General features: G+C 40.3%; 1 non-coding gene across 1 annotated transcript; it reads right to left on the minus strand.

Moving 5' to 3' along the window:
• Positions 1-10,076: 10,076 nt before the first annotated feature.
• On the minus strand, positions 10,077-10,149 carry Trnaa-ggc (transfer RNA alanine (anticodon GGC)). The gene has a single exon. It is a non-coding gene; the product is annotated as a tRNA-Ala (tRNA).
• Positions 10,150-19,562: the final 9,413 nt, after the last annotated feature.

A 19,562-nucleotide genomic window follows, 5' to 3' on the forward strand; every position in this document is an offset into this window, starting at 1 on the left:
GCAGGCTTTGGAGCCTGCTGCAGTGTCTCTAGGCTGCCTTTTCTTGTTATCACTGTGGCATGGTGTGGAAACAGGGGGCCCTGATTTTCTGCTCAGCTTTCAATCAATCACTGCCACCCTTGGACTCCCACGAGGGGGTCATCTTGCCCTTTCTTTTTCATCACAAGCTAGGAGATTGCTTTACCAACTGCTCTTTAAAATCCCTCTAGCAAGTAAGGAAACACAAAAACAACTTCACTGCCAATGGTTAGTGGAGTCCATAGGCTATTCAGAATCAAGGCAATGCTGAGGAAAAATAACGAGGGCTGGTGCAGGACCCGTGGCTAAGGGCAGGAGCTTGACCACACCTAGACTTAATGAAGAAAAGGGGATGGGAGATACCAGGTGTGTGTGTGTGTGTGTGTGTGAGAGAGAGAGAGAGAGAGAGAGAGAGAGAGAGAGAGAGAGAGAGAGAGAGAACGTGCATATATACATATGTAAGAGCGAGATGGCTAGATGAATTATCTGATGGGAGCTGTGACCTTTGGCAGGCAGTGACTTAGCGGGGGACAATGCTGAGGGAATACTTACCCTTTCTTCACCCTTGACCCTCCTGCTGGTGTTCTTTAGTGGCTCAAACAACCGGAAGCAGATCTGAACAGTGGAGTCCGAATAGGAGGGCCCTGGAGGGCCCAGCGGAAGGTTTCCCAGCGCAGTCTTAGCTGGATACTTCTTCTGTCCACCAGGGTTTGCCTAGGCCACGCCCGCAAATGTTCTTTGCATAATGACTTAGGGGTGAAAATAACTGTCTGCTTTTCTCACCACCCAGGATTTCAAGAACAGAGAGAAGCACCTGCAGGGATGGAGGCTCGTGCTCTAACCAGTAACTCCCCATAGCACTTTTCTTTCCTGGCAGACGGTAACACCAGCCCTTGCTCTTTTGTTATTGCTTCATGTCTTGGATCTAGATTTACCCTGGAACTCACTTAAGATTATTCTCACAAAGCAGGCACAGTAGCACAGGTCTATAATCCCTGCTATTTGGGAGGCTTCCGTAGGAGGATCACAATTTTGAGGCCAGTTTGGGCCACTCTACCAGACTTAAAGTTTAAAAAGTAAAAAGGGCTGGGGATGTAGTTCAGTGGTAGAAAGTCCCTGAGCTTAATCCCTAGTGTTTTTATTCACACACACACACACACACACACACACACTTTATTCTTACAAGGACTGGACTTTCCCTGGTTGGTTATTCTAGACCTTGATCCTGCCTGCATCCCTTCTGCCATGGGACACTGGTTTGACATTGCTGTCCTGGTACTGACTCTAGCACTCCTGGCATCAAGTCCTCAGTGGTTGCATTCCGCCTTAAACAGTGAGTAAGGGCCTTTCAATCTGCAGACTTTATGCTCTGGGAGCCTTGACTCAACTCTCACCCATTCCCACATTCATTACCTTCTCAAGGTCATTCTGTGCCTAGATCCAGGAGAACAGGGCCATTTCCCTAAGTGTCCAGGATCACCATGCTGGCTTAAAGTAAATCTTACCAATCAGAGCCACTGCTCTTCTTAGCTGGACCTCCCCGACAACCTCACTGTGCAATTCTGTTGGCCTCTCGCGCCACACACCAAACACCAGGTCCTCCCTCCCTCTTGAGACTCTTAGATGGTATATCCTACATGTAGGGAACCTGGTGCTTCATCCATGTTTCTCAGCCCCACAGGTTGCCCCTCTCTGGAGCCAACTCCTGGTTCCCATTCCACTTTCTACATTCACATCTGCCATGCTATTTTCATTGGTCCTTCTCTGGATTTGAACTGGGCCTCTACTAGTTCCCATCTTAGACAAGAAGATGAATTTAGTTTTTTTTTTTTTTTTTTTTTTTTTTTTGCTAGCTAACAGCATGTTCTTTATATCTTCAACACTCAGTCCCCAGGGTGGTGCTATTGGGAAGTGGTAGAAACTTGGAGAGGGATGGGAGGTCCTTAGGACATTAGGGTTGTTCTCTTGGAGGGAATCATGGGATCCCACTCTCTCTGTCTCCTGACTTGTCATGCTCTGCCACGAACTCCAATCGAGACATTATCATCAGAGGCCCAAAGCAATGGACTGGCCTGATTTCCATCGGAATCTCCAGAAACCATGAGCCAAAAATAAATCTTTTCTCCTTATAAGTTAATTGTCTTAGGTATTTCATCACAGTAACAAGATGCTGACTAATATATGGTGATTTCTGGAACCCACATATCCTGCCTTGTGTGTTAACAGTGAAACCTTTCAGTAGTGCTTTCTAGGATTAAAATTCTCTTAAAGACTTTCAGATCCATTCACTTACACTTATCAACAGACACAATCTTATATTGCCATCTAGGATGAGGAGATGCTTTATCAAAGTTAGAGGTGAGACTAGGTGCATACTGAATATTGCTGGGATTTAAATTTTTTGCTTCAATATATTAAATACATCTTTTAAGATGCATCATACTATTTTGTGTTTTGAAAATAAAATTCCCTCCAATTAGAAAGACATTGTACATTTAAAAGTGCTCTTGACATTGTCTCACAGCCTTCTGTGGCAAGTCACAATTTGGGGAAGTCATCTAGCATTTCTCCAGAGCTGCAGCTGAATTCAGTGTTCCCTCCACTCATAAATGTCATTAACCCACAGAGTGATTTTAAAACGATCCCATTTAAAAAAAGAGGAAACCAGGTTTGAGAAGGACCATGATTTTATGAGCTGGGATCTTTTCTCAGGACAAAAATCAGAGCTGATGACTTTTAATAAGAAATCTCATATAACCCATTCCTGGAAATTTCTCTGAAAATTTTTATCAGTATTTTATACAATGCTTCAGACAGAGGACACACTCACGCTAAGTACTGACAACCAGAGGCTAGCAATGAATGTTTACACAATCAAACTCTATTCAGCACCTCTAATATTGACTTCTGTCCTGGTAGTTTTCTACAGCTATGCTCATCACCATCAGCACATTATAACTCTGACCTTCTCTACTAGTTAGGAATGATTAATATTGCAACAGAAACCCGAACCTGAACTAAAACTATCAAAAATAAATATTTTACTTCTCATAACAAGCATTTCTTAATTATCACGGCCTCTACAATTGGCAATTCAGCATATTCGTAATGGTATCAAGTGAACAAGTCCTGTCATTTCCCCTCAATATTGTATCAATGCTGGTAGCAAGTAACAGCCATTCCATTCCAGGTGAGATTTTCAGATACGATATTGTTCACATGGAAAAAAAAGTGTTATGGTCTCTGCCTGTGACTCTATCAGAGAATAAAGGACCTTTTCCCAGGAGTTTCTCAAGAGTTTCCCTTCATGACTGAGCCATGAGAATATGATTGTAAGTCTGTTCCCAGGTCAGTTACTAGTATGATTGCTTTTTGTGCTTCCTCAGAAGGGGAATGGATATTCGGGGATCAATAATGATGTCTATCACATCTTTGTATAATGACTTCAGGTTACCAAATGCTTTATGCTTTCATCCAACAACTTTGTGAAGAAGGCAAAGCAGGCATTATTATTCCCATTTTATATATGAGACAATGGAAGCCCACAGGATTATACCTGTGTGTGTGTGTGTGTGTGTGTGTGTGTGCTTCTGAGGGATTCACCTCTGCTGTGCTCAGGAGTCCCACGTTGCTCTGCCATTCAAGTGCTGGACGATCCCTAGGGAGTACACCAGGTACCCTGAAAGCCAGCACATGGAAAGTGGCCTCCTCTCTTCTACCAGTTTGCAAAACCTCCTAAAAATCTTCACAGAAAAAGAAAGAATCAAGAACATGAAAGGAAAAACCATAGAATGGGAGAAAATCTTTGCACGTGCCCCTCAGATAAAGCATTAAATTCCGTGATATACAAAGAACTCAAAACAACTAACACCAAACCAACCAACCAACCAGATAACCCAATCAATAAATGGGTAAAGGAACTGAACAGGCACTTCACTGAAGAAGAAATATGAATGATCAACAAATATATAAGGAAATGTTCAACATCTCTAGCAACTAGAGTAATGCAAATTAAAACTCATATTTCATCTCACTCCAATCAGAATGGGAATTATCAAGAGTATAAGTAATAGTAAATGTTGGTGAGGTTATAGGGAGGAAAGGTACACTCATATATTGCTGGTGGGACTGAAAATTGGTGCAACCATTTTGGAAAGCAGTATGGTGATTTGTTAGAAAACTTGGAACGGAACCACCATTTGACCCAGTTAGTTATTCCACTCCTTTGTGTATACCCAAAGGACTTAAAATCATATTTATAGCAGCTCATTTCACAATATATAAGGAGTGGAACCAACCCAGGTGCCCTTCAATAAATGAATGGATAAAGAAATATATATATATATATATATATATATATATATATATATATATGATCTTATTTAGAATAAATTATGATACATGATTGTATGATATGTCAAAATACATTCTACTATCATGTATAAATAAAAAAATAAATAAAATAATTTAAAAAAAATTAAATGTGCTTCTGAAAAGGATGGTAGAAATAGAATATAATCATTTTTAAATTCCAAATAGAGGGATCTAGCTAACAATCATTAATGACTGGTAAACCATCAGGCATTATGATAATGCCTAAACCTACTTATCAAACTTAACATTGAGAGAGAGAGAGAGAGAGAGAGAGAGAGAGAGAGAGAGATGGAGGGGGGAAAGAGAGAAGGAGAGAGAGGGGGAGAGAGGGAGGGAGAGAGAGAGAGGCAGCCAGATATTATGACCTCCTGATATGATATAACAGGGAGTACATGACACAAATCTGAGTCTCATTAGTCTCTAAAACTAACTACTTGTTTATAGAAAATAGAGGGAACATAGAAACATATTGAAAAATATCATAATAATGCAATGAAAATCCAGAAGGTGAAAAATTCTATGAAGCAAACAGTTTCTTAAATAGATAAAAACCAAGGGGAAAAAAGAGTCAGGGAGAACCAATAGATTAAAAGCAATTTAAAAGTCATATAAGCTAAATGCAACTTAGACCTTGTTTAGATTTTGATTTGAAAAAAATAACAATTTTCAATAAAAAATTTGAGACCATGTAGAAAAGTTTCATGGTAATTGACATGTATCAATAACTTTGATAACGTTTGTTGCATTTAAAATAGTCTCTTATAGGGCTATCTTCTGTAATGTTTATGGATGAAATTATAGTGTCTAGGAATTGTTTTCAAGAGAGTGACATCAGCAGTGTGATGGAATAAGGAAGCTCCAGGGCCTCCTTTCCCTTGGAGACCCTGTTCCTAGTAGGCATGAAGTCAAGTACATCAGTGCCCAGTAGGAAAATCTGGGGCACTCACTCACAAGAATGCCTCCTCTCAACACAGCACAGTATAATTTTTAGAAAACTCCAACTCATACTGCTTCAGGAGCAATAAAGAGAGGAGTAGAACATAGGTCTAATGTTCTGACTTTTTTTTTTTTTTTTTGGTACCATGATTGAACTCAGGAGCACTCAGCCACTGAGCCACATCCCCTGCCCTATTTTGTATTTTATTTAGAGACCAGTCTCTCTGAGTTGCTTAGCACCTCACTTTTGCTGAGGCTGGCTTTGAACTCAGGATCCTCCTGCCTCAGCCTCCCAGGCTGCTGGGATTATAGGCGGGCGCCACTGCGCACTGCTAGTGTTCTGGCTTTTGAGAAGGCTGTTCCAAGGATTGGTCTCTATATAGTGTGAATCAAGTGGTGATAGAGACAATGAAATGGACTGGGTGCTGCTGAGAATGAAGGGATAAATATGGGTTGCTTGAGCACCAAAGTCTGCAGTTCCACAGACAGATGGTGTGTGTGTGGGAGCTTCCAAGTAGAAACTGACGCACCTCTTCAATTATGAGCTCACATACATGCACAAACTCAGAGAAGACATATCCCAGAAGAAGCTTGAGAGGTCACCATAGTCTCTAGCCTGGCTGACCGGTGAAAATTTTCCCTGTACAAAACCAGACTAAATAATTATGAGAGGTGACTGATTTTTTAAAAGCCAAGATTCAACAGAAGTTGGCAAGGCATACAAAGAAATAGTAAAGCAACCCAAACCAACACATCAAATGTCCAGAAACTGACCCTAAAGGAAGAGAGATATATGAATTACAGAAAAAGAATCCAAAATAAGTGCCATAAGGATGCTCAATGAATTAAAAAAACATACACACAAACTAAATCTAACCAAAATCAGAAAGATGGTTCATGAATAAAATGAGAATAACAAGAGAGAGGGAGAAACTCTGAGGAAGCACAAACAAAGTCTGAAGTTGAAGGATATTAAACTGAATTCAAGAACTTACAACAGCAAACTTGATCAAGTCAAAAATAGGTCATTTGAAATTCCTGAACCAGAAGATTGAAAGGAAGAGGTGGAGGAGGAAAGCAGGAAGGAGAAGAAGAAATGTAAAGAAAGCCTCTGGGACTAATGGTACACATCATCAGGCCAAGATATGCATCATGGGTATTCCAGAAGGAAGAGAGAGAGAGAGAGAGAGAGAGAGAGAGAGAGAGAGAGAGAGAGAGAGAGAGAGAGAGAGGTAGTTTATTTAAAGAAATAATAAATAAAAACTTGCCACATCTGAAGGAAAAATGGATATTCAAATTCAAAAAATTCAAATCTCTCCAAATAGGATGACCCAAAAGATGTTCACACAGAGACACGTTATATAAACAGCTAAAAATTCAACAAAGAGTGGCTCAGGAGGCTGGGACAGGAGGATCCTGAGTTCAAAACCAGCCTCAGCAAAAGTGAGGTGCTAAGCAACTCAGAGAGACCCTGACTCTAAATAAAATACAAAATAGGGCTGGGGATGTGGCTCAGTGGTTGAGTGCCCCTGAGTTCAATTCCTGATACCTGCACCCTGCCCCCAAATAAAAAATCAACAGAGAGAATCCTGCAAATAGAGAACAAGAACGTGTTATGTGGAAGGGAAGTTCCATAAGATCATCATCAGATCTCTCAGAAGAAACCTTATAGACTGGGAGAGAGTAAGATGATATCTTTTAAAAACTGCTTTAAGAAAAATGCCAACCCAGAATACTATATTCTGTGAAATTATCCTTCAAAGATTAAGAAGCAATGAAGACTTTTCCAAATAAACAGAAGCTGAGGGAGTTCATCATCAATAAATTTGCCTTAAAAGAATTGCTAAAGGGAGTCCAAGTTGAAATGAGAGGACATTAGACAACAACATGAAGACATATAAAACTCTAAAGCTCACTAGTAATGGTATTACAATAAAGTACATAATATATTTAATATAATAAATAAAGGTGGTGCATCAATCATTTTTAATTCTGATACAGAATTTAAAAGATGAAAGATTAAAAATAACCATAACAAGTGATGTTAAGGGATGGAAATTTTTTGAAATTACAAGACATCAATAACAAAGTATGTAGGTGGGACATGAAAGGGTTGAGTTTTTGTATATGATTGAACACATCAGCTTCAAATAGATTGTTGTACCTATAGGTTGTTTTATGTGAACCCATGGGAACTACAAAGAGAATATGCATGGAGAATATACACAAAAGAAAATGAAGAAATCCTCAAAGTAAGTTGAACGAAAATTCAGTAAAACCCAAAGAAAATGAGCAATAGAGGGAAAAGGGACCAAAATAGCTATGACAGAGAGAAAACTAACAAAAGAGATAGCAAGTCATTCCCCATCAACAATGTCGTTAAATATAAACGAATTAAATTCTCCAATTTAAAGACTTAGAGTGACTAAGTGAATAAACAAACAAGATCCAACTATATGGTGTCTATATTGTTTTACTTTAGACTTAAAGACACAAATAAGTGGAAAGTGGAAGTATAGAAAGAGATATTTCTGTACAAATAATGACCCAAAGAGAGCAGGGTAAACATATTTATATCAGTCAAAAAGACTATGTCAGAACTGTCACAGGAGGCAAAGGATATTATGTAATGATAAAATAGTTCATTCTCTAGGGTGACAGTACAATTACAAATATTTATACCCCTACATTAGAGTATCCAGATATGTGAAGCAAATGTTGACAGAATTAAAGGAAAAGATAGAGAGCAGCACAATAAGTATAAGACATTCAAATAGCCTATTTTCAATAATGGATAAAAGAACCCCAACAAAGAAAACAGAGGACTTAGAACAATATCATGGAAGGACAGAACCTAAGAGGCATACACCTGTACTTTACCCAGCAGCTGCAAACTGTAGAACATCTTCTCATGTGAACACAGACGTCCTCCAAGGTAGATCACATGTTAGGCTACAAAACAAGTCTTAAGAAAGTTTAAGAAGCTTGAAATCATACCAACCCAGTGTGTTATTCAATCACAACAGCATGGAACAAGAAATCAATACCAAAAGGAAAAGAGAAAAGCTCAAAAATTTGAAAATTTAACCATGTAGCCTTGAACAGCCAATGAGTCAAAAAGGAAATCACAAGGGAATTTCAAAGGAGCATGGATAGCCAAAGTAATCCGGAGATCATGCTTAACTGTCTTTAAAACATATTACAAAGTGGCAGTAATCAAAACAGAATGAGACCAGCGTAAAGGCAGACTATCAGACAAAATGTAACAAAATAGAGTCCAGAGACACTCCCCTCTTACACATGGTGAAATGACCCTTGACAAGGTGCCAAGGCTACACCATGGGGGAAGGACAGTCTCTTCAACAAATGGTGGTGGGAGAACTGGGTATCACATTCCAGAGAAAAATGTTAGATCCTCACCTTATGCCACGTACAAAAACCAACTCAAAATGAGTTAGAGATCTGAAATCATTAAACTCCTAAAAAAAAAACATAGGAGGAAGGCTTCATGACATTGAATTTGCCAATGATTTTGTGAGCATGAAACCTAACTCATCAAAAGGCATCAAAAGTAAAAATAGCCAACTGGGACTATATATAGCAAACTTCTGTGCAACTAAGGAAGGGATCAGCAGCCATCTTCAGAAGAGGAGAAAGTGTAACCATATCTGAAAAAGGGGTCAATAACCAGGATACAATAAAGAACTCCTGAAACTCAATAACAAAAAGTCAAAATACTTAATTTAAAAATAGACAAATAATCTGAATGTCCAACTCTCCAAAGAAGATATACAAATGGCCAATAAGCATATGAAACCATATCATTAATCATGAGGGAAATGCAAAATCAAAACCATAATGAGATATCACTTCACACCTGTAAGGATGGCCCCTGTTAAAAACAGAAATGAAGAAAAAGAAAAAAAAAACAGAAAATAACAAATATTGTCAAGGCTATAGAAAAACTGGAACCCTCACACAATGTTATCATAATCTAAAATGATACAGTCACTGGTGTAAACAGATATGTAGACAAATAGAAGACACAGAGACAAACCATACAGATACACAGTCATCTGATCCTTGACAAAGGTCCCCAAAAAACATGCTGGAGAAAAGACAGGCTTCTTAACAAATGATGCTGGGAAAACTGGATATTCATATGTGGAAGAATGAACTCAAAGGTAGGAAATAATTCAGGGATGCAGAGGCAGCTCAGGGGTTCCGGGATCTGCTGCACAACAAAATGGTTGGCACAGTGAATTTTATGTTAAATGAGTTATTCATTCATTCATTCATTCATTCATTCATTTATTTTGGCTGCCATTTAAAAAAAAAAAAATCCAGTACAGTTTCTTGGTTAGATGGTAAGTGAGCAGGATACAGATGTTGGGCCTCTTTAGATGATCAATTACTGAAGCTGAGTGATAGGTACATGGGGACTTACTTCTTTATTCTTTCTATTTTTGTATATGTTGTATATTTCCATAATAAAAAGTAAAAATTTTAAGAAGGAAACATGCTACTAGGAATATTCTTTTACCTACTGTCAGCAAGCAGGTGCAGTGCAGGTTAACTTTTTCCTGGTATACAGATCTGAGTGCAGAATTAAGTGTCCTGGGAAGGGTGCAGCCTTTCCTACTAGTTCTTTTTATTAAGGAGGCAAAGGCAGTGCTTGCTTTCTTTTTTAATTTTTTTTTTAGTTGTCAATGGATCTTTTTTACTTATTCATTCACTCATTTATTTCTATGTGGTGCTGGGGATTGAACCCAGGGCCTCACACATGCCAGGCAAGCGCTCTACCACTGAGCTACAACTACAGCCCCAAGGTCGTGCTTTTTTACAATCTGCAGTCGGAAAGCTAAGGTGATGAGGAGCTCACATTCCATCAGTTTCCTGAAACAGCTCCATGGCTTGATACAAAAGCTGTATCTCTTGCTTAAAGTTATAGCACATGTTAATGTGCCAGGTTTAACAAGTTGATCACATTAAGACCTGGAAATTCAACTGTTTGCTTGTATCTTTGGAAAGAGGAAAGCAGAACTGATATAAGAATCTAAGCTTTTCTGTGGATAAAATTTTAACAAACAAAATGAAAATGCCAAACTCTATGACCTTGCTTATTGTTGTAGCATTATGTCTATGACAACAGATAGCTCAATGTTCCACATCCTTGGTCACACACATTTCCAAACCTTTCCAGCCAGATACTAAGTGAGTCATATATTTTGTTCTAGAATATAGAACACAGTAGTATTTTTAGTAATTTTTTTTTCCTTGAGTACATAACTTTCAATTTTCTTTTTTGTCCCCCATGGCCACCAGGCTTCCTCAAATGGAGTGACCTATTGGGAGGTTTTGGTAGGACACTCTTGTGGATTTGGGAAACAAGGGTGTTCTAATACAGGAGCCATGGGAGAGAAAGGAGTCAAAAGCAATTAAATTGACAGGAGCTACCTCAATAGCAAGAGATTGGGCTTCAAATCTCACTTCCTTGTTCCCAGACATCCAAAGATCCGTCGTGGGCCTTTCCCCAACTTAGACGTTGGGATGTCACATAGTTCAATGGATTTATAAATAAAATAACTCTTGGAATGTTGTGCCCTTTAAACAGTTTGTGATCCCTCCAATAGGTATCTAGGGAGTGTGCCTGGGGGTAACTTTGGATTGCATGGAGGTAAACGTGGTTTGAATGTCCTCACCAAAACTCCAGTTGAAATTGAATCCCCAGTGCAAGGTATTAAGAGAATGGAAACTTAATCTGACTATGGTATTTGGAGGTAAGACCTTTCAGAGATAATTATGGTTACATGAGGCTACAAGAGTGAGGCCATAATTCAATGAGACTGTGGCTTTTCAAGAAGAGGAAGAGAGCTCTTAGTCAGGATGCTGTTTCATCAGGTGACGCTGTCTCCATGTTACGATTCAACATTAAGGCCCTTACCAGATGCTGGTGCCATGCTCTTGGCATAAACCAAATAAAACATATTTTCTTTATAAATTACCCAATCTGTGGTAATTAGTTATAGTAACTGAAAATGGACCTAGATAGACTTGCTAATGACTCAGCTGATTTGTTGTCCACATAGATACTTCCCACTGCTGACACTTTTCACTACTTCCACAGGTTTAACTTTTATTTTTAGTTACATATTGTGTGGTTTTTAACTTATATTTGGCCATTTGGCTAGAAAGAGAAGCATAAGTGACATTGATCCTGCAAAATGGTTAATAAGGAGCACAAAATGATAATGGGTCTGCAAATTCCTCTTATAGCTCTCTGCATTGACCCATAGAATGTCTTGTAGTGCACATGACCATGTCACCTGTGCTTCAGGATTCAATGTTAAAAAGAGAAAATGCATCCAATTTGACTTGTTTCCTCTCAGGAATTTAAAATGGAAAACTGCATTCTTGATGTGTTTTTACAAACGTGCAAAGTTTTTACAAATTTTGGCATGAAACTTTCTTCCTTATCTCACCATTGAGCGGGCAAAAGCAAAAATTATAAAAATAAACCAGTTAATTTTGTAAGGGCATTATACATGATTTCTAAATATCTGGTCTGAACTGGTTTTCCAGGACATTTGATAGAGTAATGAGTGCTTATTGTAATTGTAATGTATTTTAATATACATTGAGTTTCTAAGGATGAGACAATGTATTTCTTTTAAATTAATTGGTCCACAAAATTTGATTTTTCCTAAATTATGGCTTTAGAGCAAATAAAATATCCTGTTATTTATCTTGGCACATAAAATTGCTGTCTGTTTTATAGGTGATAATACTTAAAGGTTGTTAAATATGAAATTTAGTATATACTTTTAAGAGCATTGACAAATTTTTTAATTTAAAATTTATAACAGAACAGTGAAATTACTGTGAAAAATTATTAAGAGACTATAAGGGACTACATACTTTCATGAAAGAAACTTGCAGTAGAAAATAGGCGCCGGGCACAATGGCACATGCCTATAATCCTGGGGGCTAGGAGGCTGAGGCAGGAGGATCCTGAGTTCAAAGCCAGCCTCGCAAAAATGAGGAGCTAAGCAACTCAGCGAGACCCTGACTCTAAATAAAATACAAAATAGGGATGGGGATGTGGCTCAGAGTTCGAGAGCCCATAAGTTCAATCCCCAGTAACCATCCCCAAAAAGAAAAAAGCAAGAACTATCACTGGCAAAGATCCCTACTAACATTGCTCTGAATGTTCTCATGCTGCTCTTCGAGGTCTTTCTTTTGTGTCTGAAGATCTCTGAGGACAGCTGCTCTCCTTGGCCACAATCAACTGATTGCTGGCAGATTTGCCGCTGCTCCTTGGAGCTGGCTTTTTGGACTTCTCAATGCTCCAAGAATGGCTGAGCAAATCTGTCCCCACGGATTCCAGCCTGGATGCCAGGTACAAGTGGGAGGGTCTCTGAGGCTCTCCTTGCCTGGCTTTGCGGGAACTGTGTTTCGCATCTGATTAGCCCAAAGATCAGTCAGTTTGCAAAATGGAAGGAAGAATGTTTTTGCCTAGCATGCTCAAGGCCTTGGGTTCAATCCCCAGCACTGCAAAAGTGGTGACTGTCCATATTGCAGATATTTGGTAGCACAAGGGGCACAAGGATCACTTCAGCCCAGGAGTTTGAGGCCAACCTGGGCAAAACAGCAGGACCAAAGAAAGAAAGGAAGGAAGAAAGGAGGGAAGAAAAGAAAGAAAACAGAAAAGAAAGGCTTTTTCTGTTGGCTAACAATGGTTACAAAATCATTAGTGGAACAACTGGGGAGATCTGAATAAATTCAAAACTCCTGGGACCAAGGGGTTTTTCATGCTAACCAGAAAAAGTTCCAGGTCCTGGGAAAGGTCTCCACAGTGACCAGCAGCAGGACCCGGTAGCAGCTGGAAATATGTCCAGTGGATTTAGAATAAGAAAAATTTGGAGGAAGGAAGCACAGGTTATCCTCATGGAACGCATGCTGGCTGTAGATAGGAGGTGTGGGATGACTTGAGGTAGGAGAAGCTTTGGGATAGGAGGGGCAGCCCAGATGAGTTTCACTGGGATTGTAAGCAGGATGCACAGGGGGTCTGGGTGGGATTTGAGTTCAGATTGTAACATGCTCACAGTTCAAGAATGTGAAACAACCTTCCCCCACCTCTCCACTCCTCTATCCTCCAGACCTCGTAATTGAGTCCAGCTCAGAATTTTTCTTTTATTAAATGTGTTTTGATTCACAGTACCCTACTAATTTCAATGTCTTAGTTTTGCTAATTGTGTCATTGTTACATATACTGTTCGCATTAGGGGAAGGCGGGTGATAGGTAGATGGGAACTTTCTGTACTACTTTTCTGTAGATCTAAAATTATTTTAAAATACAAAGTATAAATATAGATAGATATATAGATAAAGATAGAGATGTACGGAGTGTGCTGAAAATATCCCTTTTGCCCAGGGGGGCTAGAGGAGTGAAGCAGAGAGATTTTTGATATCTCATGAAGGGTGTCTTTTTGCCCATCTCAAAATATAGCACAAGACTGAGACATGTTTGGTGCATTTCCTACACGGAGCACACACGGTTCATTCTTCTTCGGAGGTTCCTGTCCTGCAGATCAGTGAGAGTCCCCCATTGTAGTCTGTTTGCACCTGGAGTTGCGGGGGCAGAACCCTGCTCCATCTCTTTTATGTCCTAATAATGCTGCCTTTCCGGCCACCCATTGAATCAGGTCCCTACTGCATTTCACACTTGGATTAACTCAATCATGCAAATTATGTCAAGCCTAAAAGAAATCAGGCTGTGGGCAAATAAGAAATGCAAATAAAAATTGAAAATACGGCTCACAGCCTCGATGCTCCTTTATGATGCTGCTGCCCACAGTCCTCTGATTCACGTGCTGTGGCCCAGTGAGAAAGGGAGGGATAAACAGGTTCGAGTTATAATGTAAATAAAACCTGCAGGGTTAATTAGATCCCCAAATCTGGATGCACCTCTTTGCATAGAATGAACTGGTTTGACAAGATTAGCAGGATAAGAGTTTTCTTGCAAAGTATTTTTTGAAATATTTATGTTTGTACTTCCCAAGCAGAGATTTCCAGAGGATTCTTTGTAGGAATACTCCTTCCTGTGTAAATGCCACAGTACCTTGGCCCCAGGCCTCTGCTCTGCTTGTCCCACTATTTGGAACATACTCTAATAGACCCTTCTGTTACTCAGGTCCAGCTCCTAATCTTTTCTACCACGGAGTTAAAACAGCATCTCTTAGTTCAGAAAGTTGTCCCGACTGGCCTCAAAAGGGGGGCTGCCTCCTGCTCTGAACTCCTCCCTGTTTTGCTAGCATGTGTTGTTCTATTTTGTCTTACTGTCACAGATCACACGATGTTGCTGGGTACTTGATACAGGGATTTATTTAGCTCACAGTTCTGGAGGCTGAAAGTCCAAGATCAGGTGGCCTCATCTCTTCAACTGCTAGTAAGGTCCTCCTGGCTGCATCCCAACATAGAGAAATGGAAAAGGACTCCACCAAGTGCTGGAGGGGCCAAGTGCGCAGGGTGGTGAGCTTCCTTTATAACAACCTGTTTCTTCAAGGACTAGCACACTTTGCAAGATCAGCATTAGGCCCTTCTAAAGACAGTGTCCCCTAAGTACCTCCTGCTAGGCTTAACCTCTTTAAAGACTTAGTGCCTGGACTCTGCTGCACCAGGAACCCAGCCTCCTACACCTGAACCTGTGAAGGATACACTCAAGCCATTGCACTCATTCAACATTTACTACCTGACTTTAGGCTTATTTATGAATACAAAACCCCTCATTGCCTGGAATGTAGCCTCCACAATGGAGAAGCCAGGCTCTCTGGGTATCTCCTGTGAACTTGACATTATGACTTGTACTCACCATCGTGGGTGTTTGGGAATTATTTTCAAAAGAATTTACCTAGAGTTTGGATCATAGGTGAAAAAAGACCACAATAGTAGTGGTCACTAGAGCTTCTCACTTCTGAGACCTGTTCCACACTCAGATGATTTGGTTTCAATTCTCTATTGGTCGAGAATACTAGGCAAAGGAAGGGACCCATCGGGTATATTTCTCAACAAAAAACAAATTTGAAAAGAATCAGAAATGCAAAAGGAAGGGGTAAATCCAAATGGGTAACAGGTGCCTGGTTTGATTCCCTGCTCCCTTCTGAGTTCTCCCTCCACAGAGCACTCCTTCGGGGCGTCACCTACTTTACTTTAAAGCTACTGACTTAAGATTGCTTGCACAGAGAGTTTCCTGACTAACATTATTTAGATTTAAGTTTATTGAGTACAGAGATGACATTTAAAATTGCCCTGTATCAATCACAGCACCAACCAAGAATAGAGTTCAAAAGCCTGAGTTCAATTATTGCCCTAACCAGTGGAATAAGCTGACCTGGCAGGACCCTTCTCCAACCTTCCCCTTCCACTCCCCAGGTACCCCTGGCATGCACTTGAGAATCCTGTGCAGAAAGTGCGCAGTTTAGAGACAACAATGTTCTCCATGAAAAAAAAAAATGAGGAGGATGATGTTACCAACAGTGTATCAAGGACAATTTTTCCTGAGTGCTTCTCTGGGGCAGGAGCTACGATGTGTGAATCCTTATGAAGTCCTCAGAGGTATGTGCTGGTAAGTGTCCTTGTACACCTTTTGTGCACGAGAAGGGGCTCTGGGAGGGTCAGAAATGTGACCCTCAGGTCCCAAGCCCCAATGAGCAGGAACAACAGTGTTATTTCTGGGCCCAGGGTCTTGTTTCTCCTGATCCTGCAGTCTAGCTGATGCCACAGGCATGGAGTGAAGGCTTTGAGACCTATGTTTTCTTGCAAATGATAATTGGTTCCAAGAGAGGAATTAGAAGACCACTGGTCCTGTCTTCTGAGTTGGTGTATTCGCTTAAGTTGACCAGGGTCTTCACTCCATATCCACCTCAGGAAGCTGGAGATTATTTAATTCAGGGCTGCACTTCCATGACCATTTGACATATAAGGAGTCTTCAAAGGCTCCCCTGAAGATTTGTCTCCAGGAACTATGCTTTTCACAAAAGAGCCATAATATCTGGTTCTATTCCACACTCAGTTCTACGCTTCTGCTTCTGCCGAAGAAAGCTCTATGACAAATATGGGCAATAAAATTATTAGCCATAATCATTTTTCTCTTAAACCAACTCACTTATATTTAACGACCACTAAAGCAGGTGGGTTAAAAATAACCTCCTAGTCTATCTCTCCTCCAAGGTGATTGGCATGTCTTTTTCCATTCAAAATTAGAGAAAATACCAAAGCTCAGCGGCGGTCTTGTTTCTGGAGGCGTGTTGGAACTCGGAACACATACCCCTGACAGATACAACAGGGATTAATGAGCCGTGACCAGAAGTTTGATTTTTCTGTCAAGTGCTCCCATCCGTTTTTAATAAACAGAAGAACAACATAAACTCCACTGCCTGCTCTCCAATGCTCACGCCAAGCTGGTTGCTCCTGGTAGCATGTGTGCAGAACTGAGTTATGATTCTAAATGACTGACAAATGCTTTTACGAGCCCCTTTGGTCTGCTTCTCTGGTGACTGGCTTACTCCCCAAGTTCCATTTCTTTGCCTCTATTCAATGTGGGTGGCTCAGTGCTTTGCCAAGGGAAACCGTCAAATGTAATATCACATTTACAACTAAATGCCTTCACTTTAGTGTCACTGGGACACTATCTGTGGTGTAAAACTGCCAAAATACCCACTGTTTTCCCGATAAGCCATGCTGGGTGCTTTTTAGCAAAAGGCTGTTTCTTGCGAGGACTAGAAGTTAAGCCAATCTAACGGCTAACTTACAACAGTAGGAACCAGGTAGGATCAAAGAGCAATGCTCAACAACGAGGTACCCTGCCTCTATTTTGGTGAAAAATGTATTTTACTTCCATTTAAAAAATTTATCCTTAAAAAAAATGTTTATTACCAGATCTTGTTCCACCCACATTCAATGAAAAATTGCATTGCTCACAAAGAGAGATGTAAATATTGTAAAACTGGGTAGAAACCAGAACATACATTTCTCTCTCTCTCTCTCTCTTTTCTCTTTTGCTTTCTTTCTTTCATTCATTTTGGTCTTGCAAACAAACTAGGATTTACATGGGACATTTATTTCTTTATTCCCTGAGATAGTTACTAATAAGACTGGCTGCCTTAAACCATACTGACCACAGGATGTCCCCAGCGTTCCATGGAAATTCCACAGAAAGGGCATTTACCTGGTGCAAAAGTTGTTTCTTAAAGAAGAAAGGTCAGAGCACACAGATGTGGTCACTCTACAATCTCAAGCAAAACCTGGTTTTGCAGAGGCAGCCTTGACACCATCATGTAAAAATCACAGCAGATCTGAGCTGAGGTTGTCCTTGAAGAAGAGTGTACCATCTACAAGGAAAGCCACTAAACTTAACAGCCCAGATCTGCTATTTAATTGCCCCTGAAGAGAAGTCACCCTGAGGTGGAGTTAATAACCAATACCAGATCTTTTTTTTTTTTTCACTTTAATTTTCTTTGAAAGCTTCATGCTCAAGCAATGTGGTGACCAATAGCTAATGAAATTTTATGCTGTTCAAATACATTCCTTGGACTGACATATTTAGCAAATCCCAAAATGAGAGTCTGAAAGAACTCAGCAAAGAAGTATTTGAAGGGATCATGAATATACATCTAAATTTATTGAGTTAAGAGAATTTAAAATAGGAGTTGGTTGAATAATTAACCCCATCTTTTCTTGCACCGTGGCAGGAGCTGTGTAGCCGTACAGTTATGGACAAGGTGTTTAAGGAGAGGTTCCCAAAGAGGACGATGCGGAAGGGTGGCTCCATCAGTTGCTAGACCTGATGCAAAGTGGAGATCTACGCTCGTGACGCATCCCTCTGTTTCTTCATAAATTGATAGAACACAAAGTTCAATGCTGGGCCTAGCTAGCCAAGGACCAGAGTAGTGTTTCCTCCCAGCCTGGACAAAGTCAGGTTCAAGCAGATTTCTGTTGGGCTACGTTATCAAAGCTTCATGAGCTGAGTCCACAAGTATATCCCACTTCTCAGTTCCATGGATGTTATAATAATGCTTACCTCTGCTTGATTTTTATTTAGTTACAGACAGCGAGAGAATTTATTTTATTTTATTTTTAACCAAGGAACAGAGAGTTCAATTGCTTCACCTCAGGGAAGGTATGCCAAAGGTCTGGAACCAGTCTGTTTTCCCATTCTTTCATTTAAGTTCCTGTGTGTACAAACAGGAGCCTCTGTTACTTTTAAATACTTGATGCGTGTCATGCTTTTACGGATACAGGTGTTGTTATGGGCTTATGTCCTCCCCAAATTCATATATTGTTTCTAATCTCCAGCATCTCCAAATGTGACTGATTTGGAAATAGGTTCTTTGAAGAGGTCAGTAAGGTTAAAGAAACTCATTCCAAGTAGGCCCTAACCCAATGGCTCTGTTCATATGAGAGACTGGGAGACGAGCAGAGGAGAGTCCCATTGAGGACACGAGGAGAAGAAAGACCCAGGTAAGGGGAGGCCTCAGGAGAAACCACCTGCCAACACCCTGATCTTGCACTTCCAGCCTCCGGAGCTCTGAGGAAGCCAGTTTGTTGTTTCAGGCCCCCAGAGTGCGGTACTTTGTTATGGTAGCCCCAGCAAGCTAACACAGAGGCAAAGCAATTACATCTTGGCCATACTGGTTATGTCCTACTAATCGTACTAGTCATGAGCTCTTGGGTTAAAGGCAGGTCACATCTTCATAATAATATCAGACACAAACTGAGAACTAAGTGCTGTGTATTCCAGAGATTTACATATGTAAACCACTGTAATAATAGAGGGAACTGTTGTTGAAATCCCCACTTTGCAGATAAGAAATTGAGGTTAAGACTCCTACCCCCATGGTGCTCCAGCCCACACCTGACCACTACACAAAGTGCACCATCTTTCAGACCATGGGAGGGAGGATCACAGAAGGTAGAAGAGAGGTTGCCCTTTTCTTCATATGCCTCTATTTGATCCACTAATTTCTGACAGGATGTTTTAACCCTGTAGGGGTGAATTTTGAGTAGAATGCATTTGTTCTGGCAAATACATAGGTCACTCGCGAGGCAAGCTTGATGTCCACTCTTAATTGTTGGGATCACATCTTTCCCCCTCCTTAGGGCATATCTACAGGCCCAGTGTGTGTTTACCTTCCCAATTACCTAATACCCCCTGGCCCCCGCATGGATGGTACTAG

Source organism: Marmota monax, unplaced genomic scaffold (genome assembly GCF_021218885.2).
Source record: "Marmota monax isolate L192 unplaced genomic scaffold, Marmota_monax_Labrador192_F-V1.1 WCK01_AAM20220418_F8-fsc00271, whole genome shotgun sequence".
Lineage (NCBI taxonomy): Eukaryota > Metazoa > Chordata > Mammalia > Rodentia > Sciuridae > Marmota > Marmota monax.